We start from the raw sequence: 14,141 nt of genomic DNA on the forward strand, positions 1-14,141 counted from the left end.
GCCGCCCTGCTGATTACGACCTGGTTCTCCACCAGTCTTTTCATGGCGGTTTTATCTCCATCATAAGGCTGGCCAAGAACACGTGCAGGGGACCAAAGGGGGGCCCCTGCACTCAGCCTGCCAAGTGCAGGGGCCCACACTCCCAGCTCCCTCGCACATTTCACTGTTAGGATATGATGTACGCAATTTTCAGTTACAAAAAAGTGGTTGCAAAATGTGCACTGACATTTTGTGAATGGAAAATAAGTTTGCAAACACTGACCTACCTCATTAAAATTAATAAAAATACATCATAAATCACAACTCACTAAGATTGGATGTCGTCAAAGGGACGGTCACTAGCTGGGGTCAGCAGACCACCATGATTGTGATTGCATTTAAATGAAGTAAACCTTTTTAAAAAGTTTGTTTGAGTTGCGTGTGGTACACTGGACCGCTACTTGCTACTCAATAAACCTTTTTTCTAACACTAACAAAATGAAAATGGTCCCCAGGGAGACAAATGTGCTAGCTCCCCAACTTGTGAGTTTGCAATTTTTCAATATTTTTTAACTGGATTACTTTTTAACATTGATAAATACCATAATGAATTGGTTCTTGGAAAGGACTCTCTAAACATGCCTCTTACAAATACCAATTTTGTTAAGCCTTTCTAAACCCATTTTGAGATTCGGCAGCATGTTACCGAATTGCAAAATAGGTTTAGAAGATTTGTAGTCATAAACCCTGTGACTTTGTGAATCAGAAATCTTTCAGCCACAAAATGGCTTTGTACATCAGCAGTTAGTTAGGCTTACATTTTGAGTCCTTATTAAAATATTTAAAAAAGGCTGCTTCAGTACAAAAAAAAATGCAAAAATGATTGCTTCCTGTATATAATGCAATTTATCAGGTAAAGTGTTTGAGCATATTGCTTTAGAGCATTTTTGAGATGTAAAATATCCCCTTGTTCCTTTTAAGGGAAGCATGTCATACAAAGTGGAATGGTACATGAAAGGCAATAAATAACATGAGGGGAGAGAGGAATGCTCATCTGGGCAGAGAAAAATTCCATCTATGTATAACCTTAAACAATCAGTGACAATAGGTCTTGCGTTCAGCTGCAAATTCAAACAATACCTTAAAAGACTCACCATAACTATTTTCCAACAGGTGGCTACTAATAATGCTAATTTGTACAGGTCGATAATGAAATGCAAATAAGGATGGGCTAAAAATAGCACTACCCATGTGCACATAAATTATCTTGTCTACTGAAAACGTTAGGCATCCTTTTAACTTCAGTTTTCTAGACTACAGATCGTTTTGGTTAAACCACCACATGCTATTACATGTCAAGAGTGACTACTGACTATTTATTTTGTGAGCACATTTGCTTATTATTATTATTATTATTATTATTATTATTATTGATTACTTTCTCATCCATATGAAACTGGGCTCGAAAATAGCAGGATTCATGAGAGATACTGCTCAATAAGAGTATTTCTCTGACTGGAGCACAGGCGTGACAATGAACCTACATTACCACTGCGGTGATTGGCTAACCTAGAAGACAGAGAAACTGCTTTAATATGTTTGCCATCTTGTACTTGTGAATGTAGTCTCCATTCACAATGGACAAAAGAGCATTGCAATCTATAATGGTCATTATCAATCGCATACAGTGCGGATGATTGCGATTAGCAAAGAAAGGGTCTCGCTAAGGAGATGTGAAAGTAGGCATCTTTGTGGTCTAACACAGTTTCCTTGTTGAAGCAATGGAATAAAAAAGTGGTCATACGAAAGAGCTCTGATGAATAAATAAGTAGAGTGGTCTGAGATCTAAGATAGGCAGTGCATCTGTGTATTTTAAACCAGAGGTGCAACAGCACCTCCTCTACATTCCTTTCAATGGAGACCATCTTTTTGGTCCCCCCGTGGATGAAATGTTGGAAAAATAAAGAACGACATAAATACTGTGTCATCAATCGGGAGACTGAATGAGCTCCTCTGCGATATATCTAGAAAAGCATAGAACACACACGCATTTTGAACATACAGACAAGGAGATTAAACTCTATTATTCAGTCGAACATTTGTCTCAATTACTCTTTCATTGTTATGTGCAACTGACAAGATACAGTGTGACATCGCCAAGTAATGTTCCCTCATAACATTTAGTTTGTCTAATGGACCTAGATAAAGTGGTCCCCCTGCAAGGCAATAGTTCCCGGATCATGTTGAGCAACATCTTTTTTTGAATGATGTCCAGTTGTGTTTTCAGCAATTTTAGGAGATGGAAACCACCATAAATAGCAAAGAATTGCTTAATTCCAGAGCTAAAGAATGAGGCAAGTGCCCTGTTATTATTAGACTGCCAATTGAAACAAATGTGTGGAATTCAAGGGAACTGCATTGTGGAGATTATAATTATTCATCTAAAACGTCACCCACTGGCTTTAAGGAATTGTCTTTTTTCACAGCATTGGCTTAGTGTTGTCTCATATCTCAAATGATGTTCTCATGCCATTATTCCAGATACCTTAAGCCAGCCTCAGAAAATAAGCTGTTGCTCTGGCTGGTGCAACACACGCAAAATAGCATGACCTATTTTCAAAATTGATGTATTTAGAACTCCTCGATTTGTCACTCTGCTTCCTAACGGACTTTCAAAGTACCAGAAAATGCAACTTTTCTGCAAAACATTCAAACTGACTTGAGCTAACTTTCTCTCAGAACTGGACGGTCTTTCTCTGCTATTTCTCTTGCTGTCACCTCCAAACCTTCGCCCTCAAATTCTACATTTTAAGCTCCGTGAATCCACTGTGCTAGGAGCATGAGCACTGTATCAAAGCAATAAAATGAAATAAAATTAATGAAATTAAATAACCTCAATGTGCCAACAGTTAGGACTTATATATGAGCTGAATTTATTTATTTATTTAGTGCGAGAAAAATGACACTTTACAGCTCAGCTGAACCTACAAGAAAAGAATGAACTACACTTCAGATCTCCATTGCTAGTAACAATAAATATAAGTCACTGGGTAAGAAGCTGTAACAAGCAAGCATGATGCCAACAGTTCTGACTAACGCTTGAACATGCCTCTTCAATCACTGGTCAATGTAGGGACTCAATATGCACTCTGTCAGTCACACTTGAACTAGTGCATCCAGTCACTCCCCCACCCCCCACTAATTAATTCTTGCATTCAACCAGTCATCCATCCGCAATAAACACATATCATCCAGCAAGATATGTGAGAAAACCGAAAGAATAGAGGTAAAAAAAATAAAAGCATTTGCCGCATAAACAGGGCAGGCAAGTATTTATAATTAAAAAAAATACATAAGTAAACATAGCAGTGAATGGCTATCTTGGAATGATATTTCGCATTGTGAGTAATTGCTGTACTGAGCAAGAAGCTTCCAAATGTGGCAGATAGCGTAGAGCAGTAAAATCCAATACACTCTGAAAAATACAGTGCAGGATGGCTGCCTGGGTTAGACATATCAGTTGTGTGGGATGTGGCGCACTACATATTAAATGAATATCAAAGGAACATCCCAGAGCACTGTCTACAGTGCTTCTAGGGCTTGCAAAAAAAAAGAGAAGACAAGGTTGATAAAGGATATAGGTGGTCATTACGACCTTGGCGGTATAAGGCTCTTACCGCCGCGCAGAAGACCGCCAATACACCGCTGCGGCCGCGGTAGACCGCCACAGCTATTATGACACACATCTCGGAATCCGCCGAAATTCAGACACCCACACAACACCGCCACACCAAAAGTCAGCGATAAACATGCGGAAACAAATCCTCCACCTCCACGCCAACAGAAACACGCCCATGCAATTACGACCCACGAATCCATGCGGCGGTCTTTCAACCGCGGTATTCCATTGGCGGTACACACCGCCGCGCTCAAAATACACACACATCTCCAAAACACCGCCACATTGGACAATTACAAATACACACACCTGATACACATACAAACAACACTCCCACACACCCAATACAATATAAAACACACACCCACATCACACACAAACCCTTACAACCACAATTTCTGAGAGAAGGCCAGAGAGAGACAGCACAGAATAGAGAACCCCATCACCCAGAGGCACACCACACCATCACCCACACAACACCCACGCACAAAACACCACATACCACTACACTCACCACATTCATCAACACATACACCACCCCACACATCACACACACCACCCCATGGCACGCCAAAGACACCCCCGCTTCTCCGAGGAGGAGCTCAGGGTCATGGTCGAGGAAATCGTCCGGGTAGAGCCACAGCTATTTGGCTCACAGGTACAGCACACATCAATAGCCAGGAAGATGGAGCTATGGCAAAGAATAGTCGACAGGGTCAACGCTGTGGGACAGCACCCAAGAAATAGGGAGGACATCAGGAAGAGGTGGAACGACCTACGGGGGAAGGTGCGTTCAACGGTATCCAGGCACAACATCGCGGTACAGCGGACTGGCGGCGGACCGCCACCTCCTCCCCCACAACTAACAACATGGGAGGAGCAAGTCTTGTCCATCTTGCATACTGAGGGCCTCGCAGGAGTCGTTGGAGGAACGGACACTGGTAAGTCAAATTTCAACTATCATATCCCCCACCCTACCTGCATGCTATCACACACCCCCACCCTCACACCCTCCCCTATCACTCCAAATCCTCACCTATCTACCCATGACACCAACCACCCATCCCAACCCCAAAACCTGCATGACCTAACTAAGCATGGATACCCATCACTAAAGCATGTCCACTGCACAGACCCACAACACCCCCCAACTATCACCACACAAGCCCCCACACAGGAATGCCTGCACTGGGGTACACGCACACCCAAACATTGCACATCATGAAACACACACATGCAATAATCATGTACTCATACCCCCGCAGGAACCCGAAGGAACGTCACCACACCATCCAGACAACACCACTCCACCCCCAGAAGAGGCCCACAGTGACGACAGCAGCTCTGCCCCACTGGATCTTGATGACCAGCCCGGACCATCGTGGGCCTCAGGACAGTCGGTTCCCCTTGCCCAGCCACAGCCCAACACCGAACTGCCACCCTCTGGGAACACCAGCACAGCACCCACCCAGCGGGCCCAAACCTCCCTACCCAGGACAGGTCAATCAGCGGTGTGTCCACCACTACAGGGCACCCAGGCTAACCCACCATCCCAACAACAACAGGGACCTGGGGGCAGTGGTAGTGGGCACACGGTCCAGGGGACGGAGGCACAGGAACACAGGGGAACTGGGAGAGCTGCTGTGTGACAGAGGGAGGACAGGCCAAGGGAACCTACTCTCAACGAGGCCCTCTCCTCCATCATGGGAGCATACCACCACTCCCAGGAGACAATGGCAACGGTACTGGACAAGTTGCAGGAGACCCTGCGTCTGCAGGAGGAACAGTATTTGGGGTTCAGGGAGGAGCTCAGGACCATCGGCTCCGCCCTGGGCACGATTGTAGGGGTGCTGACGGACATTCAAAAGACCTTGAGGGACACCGTGGCACTCCCAGGGGCCCCTGACACTAGCCACGACGATGAAATGCCCACCACCTCCACCGGCGCTAGTGGACAGGAGGCACTGCCACAGGACCAACACACCAGCACCCCATCCCCTGCAGACGGACCACCACCACGCATGCGGGCTCTGAGATCCAGGAACAGGACAGAGCAAGATGGCAAGACCCCCGCCAGGAAATAAGACCACCCTGATCATCCTCCCACTGTCCCACTTTGTTACCCTGTCCAAATCGGAACTGCACCAGCTCCACTTCCAATGGCCAGATGTGCAATGTACCTGTGAGACTAATAGACTGGACTCTGCCATGGACATTCCTCCGCCATCACCCATCCCCATTTCACAACCCCCCTTCATTGTTATGCACTTAAATAAACACCCTTGAAACACTAATAAAACTGGAGTCAGTCAATGATTGTGAACTTTGTATTGTCAATTACAGTGTTAAAAAAGGTTACCCATTGGAAGGCCAACATACCAATGTCACACATCACAAGTCTTTCAAGGGTGCAAGCTGTTGACACGTAGGTTACCACAATACTGAAACTGAAATGGAAGGGGACAACTCAGTTAACAAATAGGGAGTGAAATGTAGGTACAGGATAGAGGTAGACGTGTGAAAGTTAATAATATGTGAAACATGAAAATGTACTCACCTGTGTCTCACTGAAAATATTGCTGCATGACTAACTCCCTGTTGTCGTTTTCATCTTCATCAGCTTCCTCCTCATCACTGTCCACAGGCTCCACAGGCTCCCCCGCTGCAACAACACCGTCATCTGGATCATCCTCCTGCAGAAAAGGCACCTGGCGTCGCAATGGCAAGTTATGGAGCATGGAGCAGGCGATGATGATGTCGCACACCTTCTTCGGTGAGTACAATAGGGATCCACCAGTCATATGGAGGCACCTGAACCTGGCCTTAAGAAGGCCGAAGGTGCGTTTGATTACCCTCCTAGTCTGCCCATGGGCATCATTGTACCGTTCCTCTGCCCTGGTCCTGGGATTCCTCACTGGGGTCAATAGCCGGGACAGGTTGGGGTAACCAGAGTCCCCCAATAGCCATACACGGTGCCTCTGGAGTTCACCCATCATATCAAGGATGCTGCTATTCCGCAGGATGTAGGCGTCATGCACAGAGCCAGGGAACATTCGATTTACCTGCGAGATGTACTGGTCTGCCAAACAGACCATATGGACATTCATAGAATGATAACTCTTCCTGTTCCTGTACACCTGTTCATTCCTGCGGGGGGGACCAGAGCTACATGTGTCCCATCAATGGCACCTATGACGTTGGGTATATGTCCAAGGGCATAGAAATCACCTTTCACTGTAGGCAAATCCTCCACCTCAGGGAAAATGATGTATCTCCTTACGTGTTTCAGCAGGGCAGACAACACTCTGGACAACACGTTGGAAAACATAGGCTGGGACATCCCTGATGCCATGGCCACTGTTGTCTGAAAAGACCCACTTGCAAGGAAATGCAGCACTGACAGCACCTGAACGTCAGGGGGGATTCCAGTCGGATGGCGGACTGGTGACATCAGGTCTGGCTCCAACTGGGTACATAGTTCCTGGATTGTGGCACGGTCAAACCGGTAGGTCACGATGACATGTCGCTCTTCCATTGTCAACAGATTCCACCATCTTCCAATATGTCCCAACTGACGGTGCCTAACAAGGACAACAGTGAAGAAACTGTCAGCATTCCTCCAGGTATGTACCCAACGTCACACACAAGACTACAACAGACAATTAACCCATCCGGGAAAGGTTTTGAGTGTAGGCCTCGGTATGTGTGACGCAGTAGTAATTGAAGCCATGTGGGCCCCTGAAATGGGGCTGCCTGACCTCTAAACTGGGACAATGGGATTGTGGGGTAACTGCGCTGGCGTTGGACACCGTCGCGGTAGGCGGTCGTAGAGCGCGGCGCAATGCTGCATTGGTTAACATTGGACCCTATAGGTCCCAGGAGCCAATGAACAGGTGCGCTGCCGGTGATGATGCGCACCGCCGCAGACGTCACTGCTGCGGACGTCACCACCATTTTCTATCTCTTCAATCACTAGATACCTGACCTTCGACAGGAGAGGACCTACACTGCTAGTGCTGCTGTGACCTCGGTCTGGAAGCGACGATGGCTGCTGCGTCTGGGGAAAGGGCCCCTGCCTTCACTGCACAGGAGTTGGAGAAACTTGTGGATGGGGTCCTCTCCCAGTACACGCTACTCTACGGTCCTCCAGACCAACAGGTTGGTACACAGGGAGCACGTTGGATGGGCTAGGCTTGGGTGGAGAGGGCTGCGTGGATGAGGGAAGGGGGCAGAGTACATAGAACAGTTATGCATGGGGATGAATGGGCCACAGGGATAGAGTTGGGAGGGGCCAATCACAACGACGGTGCAGTAGGTAATGACTGTCCTCTTTCCTTGTGCATGTCATGTAGGTCAGCGCCCACCAGAAGAGGGACATTTGGCGTGCCATCGCCAAGGAAGTCCGGACCCTGGGGGCCCACCAGAGACGGGGCACCCACTGCCGTAAGAGATGGGAGGACATTCGCCGCTGCAGCAAGAAGACGGCGGAGGCTCAGCTGGGGATGGCCTCCCAACGTGGGAGGGGTGCCCGTCGCACCATGACCCCCCTGATGTTCCGGATCCTGGCGGTGGCCTACCCGGAGTTGGATGGGCGCTTAAGGACATCACAGCAGACACAAGGGGGTGAGTACTACCTCATCATATGGACTTTGCGTGCAGTGGAGGTGCCTGGGTGGGGGTGGTGGGTTGTGGGTGTCCCTAGGCCAGGGCGAGTTAGGTAGGCAAGGCCCCTCCGTTATGTAGGCCATGTGGCATCTCTACCCCAGCTCAAAACAGAGGGAAGTTGATGTATAGTTGCCCCTTTGCCATCCATGTGGGCAGATTACTACCATTGCCATGTAGGCCATTTCCCAGAAATAGCATGTGCAGAGGTCAGGAGCACGGCGTAATGCATGGGGCTGCTGCGTCTGTCTTGTCCGCCAACGGTAGCGGTATGCCATGCACTAAAACTCTCTTTCTTCTGTCTCCCCCCTTTTCCAGCTCTCCCTGTCCTTTTGTCCATCAGCATCAACAGGCGGAGGTACAATGGCACCGGAGCACGAGGGAGCTGCCTCCCACATGGCCATGGAGGGCCACACCACAGACTCTGAATTCACCAGTGGGACGGAGGGCGAGGGGAGCTTCACGTCGGCCACCAGATCACCATCCAGCAACACAGAGTACAGCCGCCACCTCCCCTACCAGCACCGCCCTCCCAGCAGCCCCTAGCGTGTGTCCCGTGCCCGCTCACCCAGGAGGGTGGGCATCACCTTCGCCCCAGGCACCTCAGGCCCTGCCCCAGTCACCCCTGCTGCCCTCAGTGAGGAGGCCATTGACCTCCTCAGGTCTCTCACTGTTGGGCAGTCTACCATTGTGAATGCCATCCAGGGTGTAGAATGAGAGTTGAAACACGGTAATTCATTCCTGGAAGGCATTCATTCTGGTCAGGCTGTCCTTCAGCAAACCCTGCAATCTCTGGCTTCAGCACTGATGGCAGCCATTGTCCCTGTGTCCAGCCTCCCCCCTCCAACCTCCTCCACCCAGACCCAATCCCCTGTACCCCAGCCCATCCCAAGCACACCTACAGACCAGCAGGCACACAAGTCAACACACACAAGTAGCTCAAGCAAACATAGGCACCACACACACACCACAGGCACTCATACAAGCATCACACCCATACAGACAGAGCAACATCCACTGTCTCCACTGTGTCCCCCTCCTCCTCTTCTCCCTCCTCCCTCCCAGTCTCGTCTACACACACACCTGCATGCACCACATCTACAGGCACTAGGACTCGCACCAGTACACCCAGCACCACAAGCCGCTCACCTGCAATCACCACCTCCACTGCCATTTACACGTCCCCTGTGTCCTCTCCCAGTGTGTCTGTGACGCCCCCACCCAAAGTACACAAACGCCGGCAATCACTCACCCAACATCCATCCACCTCATGACAGCCTCCAGTACCTGCACCTGCACCCAAAACACCTAAAGTGACACCTCCTACAACCACCTCCTCTACCTCCACTCCCAGACCCCCTCCAACTAACCATCCCAGTGTCCGTCAGAAACTGTCCCTCTGTCAAATTGACCTGTTTGCCCCACCCCCCCTCCAGTTCATCAGTCCCATCGTAGCGCCTCAGCCAAAAAGCCTCCAGTACCAGTGGTGCGTGTTCCAGGTTTTTGGAGTGCACCGTCCACCAGGGCAGGCAGTAGGACCCGGAGTCAAGGCACTGTCAGCCCACCCCCTGTAAAGGCACCGAAATTGGAGAGTGGACAGCGGGACCGGGTCAAGACTCCTGGTGGGACAACAAGTGAAATGGGATCCAAGGCGATTGGTGAGTCAGCTGTCACTCCAAAGAAGGTGGGGAAGGTTCCGAGGAAGTCTGCCCAGCCTGTTGTGAGTGTCACAGCGGAGAAGTACGCCATCATTTCCGGCGGTCCAGACACAACAGCCAGCACCGTCGTTACTGGTCAGGAGACCACCGCCAGAGTCATTGCCCAGGAGGGCCCGAGTATCGTTACTGGTCAGGAGACCCCCGCAGGAGTCAGTGCCCAGGAGGGCCCGAGTATCGTTACTGGTCAGGAGACCACCGCCGGAGTCAGTGCCCAGGAGGGCCCGAGTATTGTCACTGGTCAGGAGACCACCGCCGGAGTCAGTGCCCAGGAGGGCCCGAGTATCGTCACTGGTCAGGAGACCACCGCCGGAGTCAGTGCCCAGGAGGGCCCGAGTATCATTACTGGTCAGGAGACCACTGCCAGAGTCAGTGCCCAGGAGGGCCCGAGTATCGTCACTGGTCAGGAGACCACCGCCGGAGTCAGTGCCACGGAGGGACCAGGATCCCACAGCCCCGCTGGGCGATGATGGAACGTCATGCCACACCCCAATGTCCAGTGTGGAGTTCGTCATGCCACACCCCAATGTCCAGTGTGGAGTTTGTCATGCCACACCCCAATGTCCAGTGTGGAGTTCGTCATGCCACACCCCAATGTCCAGTGTGGAGTTCGTCATGCCACACACCAATGTCAGTATCTGAACCGCCATCTCAGGCTACCGCTGAACAGTCCATAGCCAGCCATGGCAAAGCACCGCTGAACAAGGCCAAGACCGCCATGGTGAAGACCGCTGAACAGTCCATAGTCAGCCATGGCAAAGCACTGCTGAACAAGGCCAAGACCGCCATGGTGAAGACCGCTGAACAGTCCATAGCCAGCCATGGCAAAGCACCGCTGAACAAGGCCAAGCCCGCCATGGTGAAGACCGCTGAACAGTCCATAGCCAGCCATGGCAAAGCACCGCTGAACAATGCCAAGACCGCCATGGTGAAGACCGCTGAACAGTCCATAGCCAGCCATGGCAAAGCACAGCTGAACAAGGCCAAGACCGCCATGGTGAAGACCGCTGAACAGACCATAGTCAGCCATGGCAAAGCACAGCAGAACAAGACCAAGACCGCCATGGTGAAGACCGCTGATCAGGGCAAACACCGTGTGGGTATGAATATGCCACCACATCAGGCATCCTTCTCCCATGTGCAGCTGGGACAGTGACAGGACAGGAACTTTCACTGAGAGACTCATCCAGTCTGGCCACCAGTCCCACCCAGTACCAGTTGAGAACTGCATCTACTTGCGTCAATGTGGCTTTGCACTCCCCAGGGTTGTTCAGTGGGCAATCCACCCACTGTAGAGACTTGAGAGACTGTGGCTTTGCACTCCCCAGGATGTAACAGTGGGCAAACTACCCACTGTAGAGACTTGAGAGACTGTGGCTTTGCACTCCCCAGGATTGAACAGTGGGCAAACTACCCACTGTAGAGACTTGAGAGACTGTGGCTTTGCACTCCCCAGGATTGAACAGTGGGCAAGCCACCCACTGTAGAGACTTGAGAGACTGTGGCTTTGCACTCCCCAGGATTGAACAGCGGACAAGCCACCCATTGTAGAGACTTGAAAGACTGTGGCTTTGCACCCCCCAGTATACATCAATGGGCATGGAGCCCCGTCGTGGATCTGGCTTTGCTGTCATCCGGCTGAGGTGCCCCCCTTTCCCTTCCCCCTGAGGTGCCTGTAGTGTTTCAATCTGATGCCCCGGCAGTGTTCTCTCGGATTTTGGTCAGGTATCTATTGTGGGCCTCGCCCATGCATTTTTGGACTGTTGGTGCACGGACATTGTTGTGTACATATCTGCACTTCTTCTTGTATTGTATATGTAAATATGACAGATTTCGAGATATGATTCAGTATATTTTATATGACATGTATATTGGCACATTACAATATTTGAATGGATCTCGCTTTGTCTTTGCATTCTTCCGGGGAGATTGTGGGTTGTAAATGTGATATTTTTGACTGCATTGGTGTGTATGTTGTAATATGCGAGGGTGGGGGTGTTTGGTGGGTGTCCCCCTAACTTTTGCCTCCCCCCTCCCCGTGTCGTAGATGCAGTACTCACCGGTATGTTCTGCGCCTACGTCGCTGTTGTTCGTACAGGAGCAGAAAGACAAGGGCAGGTAGGATTTGGAGTTCCGGCTCCATGGAGTCGTCGTTCCTCGTGGAGTGTGTTGAGGTGAGCGTTTTCCCATAGCAAAGGCTGTTTCTGCTGTGTTTTTATCCACAGTGAATCCGCCCCGGAAAAGGTGGCGGATTGGTGTGTTGTAATAGTGTGGGCGGTACTTTGTCTCCCGCCTGTCTGTTGGCGGTGACCGCCACGCTGTTTGTCTGTACCGCCGTTGCGGGTGATGTGTTAAAGTGGCTGTCTTTGTTGGCGGTTACCGCCAGGGTCGTAATTCCCTTTTTTTTTTGCCGGCCTGTTTGCGGTATTAACCCACCTTTTACACCGTCCGCCAGGGTTGTAATGACCCCCATAATGCTAAACCAAAGTGACTGGTGCACAAAAGTTTACACTGAATCACACTTTATTTCAAGCAGATTTGCACTTGTGATCAGAGAAACCCCATTATACAGAGGCCAACAGAGCTAATGACTGAAGTGTGCTGACCCACTGCCATTGTGCTGTCATGGGCAGAAACAGAATGTAACTGACGCTCATAGACCAATGGTTGAAGAGGGCTGATACAAATCATATCTTTGTATGTATGTATATAGCATAATTTTGTAAATTATAAATGTCTGACAGATGGCTAAAGCTGTCAGGCTAGATCTAGAAAGTTCTTTAATACATCCTGAGCTAAGTGTTGGACGCAAAATTACATACATGTGCAAAATAACAGGTGACAAAACAATAAGCAATCCCTCATGAGAGTGTCTAGCAAATAATAATCTTCTACCCCAAGGCATTTGACAAAGGGGTTAACCAACATGAAATTCGTACACTCCACTATAATAATCTTTCTTATTGCCTGTAACAAAAGCCATGGCTACAGGATTTAACACAATGTAATAACAATTCACTCTTAAGGGCCTGCTGGCTTTAACATATGTTTCCACAATAAGTAACCAGAGCACTGCCCTTGTTGCAACATTTTATAATAACAGATGAGAGATGCCGCACCTTACATAACTTTTCAACATGAACCCATTAGACCTATGTCTTTTATCATTCACTTGTCACCATAACCAGCTCAGAACTACTGTATTGCAAATAAGCTTTTTCACAATGAAAGCATCTGGCATACACAAATACAATTATGAACATCTGCAATATTAAAGCAACATACAAACACGCCTAAGAAGGCCCAGAATAAAGTCTAACTCTTCTTCTTCCAGTACTTGTCAAAGGAGTGGGGTATCTGGGTATTCCATTTAACAGTCTGATTGTCTACAACCTTTGTCATTGTGTCATCATAATCCATTTTTATAGGTCTATTGTTTTTTTTACATATGTTTTTCAAAATAAATAAGTAAAATGTACTATGTTTTTTTTTACATTTTCCATTTTGGACAATCTAACTCATTATTGTGGAAATTGTAAGCAGAGATTTTAGTCAGTATTGCAAATTGCGGACACCCAGAATCTCCGTACAGAATTCCACACAATATCTAGCCCTTAGTTGCTGTCACGATATAATGCATGCCTTGAAAAGAACCCTACTCCTAAACTTTCCTGACTTTCCAAATCTGTCTTTCAAGAACTAAAATGGTATTTTACTTTTTATATGTATGTGTTAATTCGTAAAACACCGCCTTTACTAAAATAGAACAAAAAGAGTTTTAATAAAAAAAAAATGTAAACATGCTGGTCTTTAGGTATAATTTTTATTTGCATTTCAGGCCTGCACTTCTTTCCTTGAAGCACTGCCACCCCTGGAAAAGACACAGTTTGCAAAATAGGGCTTGGTTTAAAAAATAATTCTTGGATAGTTACTATCATCTACTCATCAATCAACATATTATGTTTAATTATCATGCAGTTGATTGTTTACACATTCCTTTAAATGCTTCATCAGTAGCCTTGAATTCAATTAACCACTAACACAAGCAGATTGCAGCAGGCTTTACACTTGTAGAAAAGTGAGGCTCAGACGCATTAAACGTTATT

At 48.4% G+C, this 14,141-nt stretch overlaps 1 protein-coding gene across 1 annotated transcript in view; it reads right to left on the reverse strand.

The window, feature by feature from the left end:
* The window catches only part of XYLT1 (xylosyltransferase 1), a 644,618-nt gene that overhangs the window by 116,587 nt on the left and 513,890 nt on the right, over positions 1–14,141 (reverse strand). The window lies entirely within an intron of this gene.

Source organism: Pleurodeles waltl, chromosome 10, assembly GCF_031143425.1.
Source record: "Pleurodeles waltl isolate 20211129_DDA chromosome 10, aPleWal1.hap1.20221129, whole genome shotgun sequence".
Taxonomy (NCBI): Eukaryota; Metazoa; Chordata; class Amphibia; order Caudata; family Salamandridae; genus Pleurodeles; species Pleurodeles waltl.